Genomic DNA, 1160 nt, shown 5'->3' on the forward strand with positions numbered 1-1160 from the left:
AGTTTTATATCCTACTGTTCTGTATCTTAGTAGACTAATGAAATGAAATAGAGTTTTATATCCTACTGTTCTGTATCTTATTAGACTAATGACATGAAATAGAGTTTTATATCTTACTGTTCTGTATCTTATTGGACTAATGAAATGAAATTGAGTTTTATATCCTACTGTTCTGTATCTTATTGGACTAATGAAATGAAATAGAGTTTTATATCCTACTGTTCTGTATCTTATTGGACTAATGAAATGAAATGTAGTTTTATATCCTACTGTTCTGTATCTTATTGGACTAATGAAATGAAATGTAGTTTTATATCCTACTGTTCTGTATCTTATTGGACTAATGAAATGAAATGTAGTTTTATATCCTACTGTTCTGTATCTTATTGGACTAATGAAATGAAATAGAGTTTTATATCCTACTGTTCTGTATCTTATTGGACTAATGAAATGAAATAGAGTTTTATATCCTACTGTTCTGTATCTTATTGGACTAATGAAATGAAATAGAGTTTTATATCCTACTGTTCTGTATCTTATTGGACTAATGAAATGAAATGTTCTGTACCTTATAATGAATGAATCAAAGTTTTACTATCTGTACCTTATTGACTATGGGGCTATTATATTGGCCAACAATCCACTTACTGGCGGAAATTAGCAAGAGACAGCGGGCATACCATTCCACAATCAAGTCTAGCTATTGCCTCCCGTGTCCAAACCACGCCACCATTCGTAAGACATGTCAAAACCCGTATTCGTGATACGATGGCTATGTGCATGAGGGACAGTACATTTCGGACTAACGTTTAGACAAGTGTAAGTACATAAATGTCTTATTTGAGTGTGGTAGATGGCCAGGCAGGGCCCATTTTTTAATGCGGAGATGTAAATATGATGGTTATATTTTACTCGGCACCTGCCTGCACCACCTAATGTTAGAATACGAAATGAGCTGACTCATAACAAAATATTTTGTTAAAAAGTTAGATGACAGATTATGATACACAGCCATCGTGTCTGAATAGCTAGCTGGTAGATTGGTTGGTACAATGACAGTTTTCTGTGTCTAGCTAGCTACTAGATTGCTTGGTACATTGATAGTTTTCTGTATCTAACTAGCAAGTAGATTGCTTGGTAGAGTGACAGTTTTCTGTTCT

The sequence above is a fragment of the Lottia gigantea genome, assembly GCF_000327385.1.
Source record: "Lottia gigantea unplaced genomic scaffold LOTGIsca_39, whole genome shotgun sequence".
In the NCBI taxonomy this organism is placed as follows: domain Eukaryota; kingdom Metazoa; phylum Mollusca; class Gastropoda; family Lottiidae; genus Lottia; species Lottia gigantea.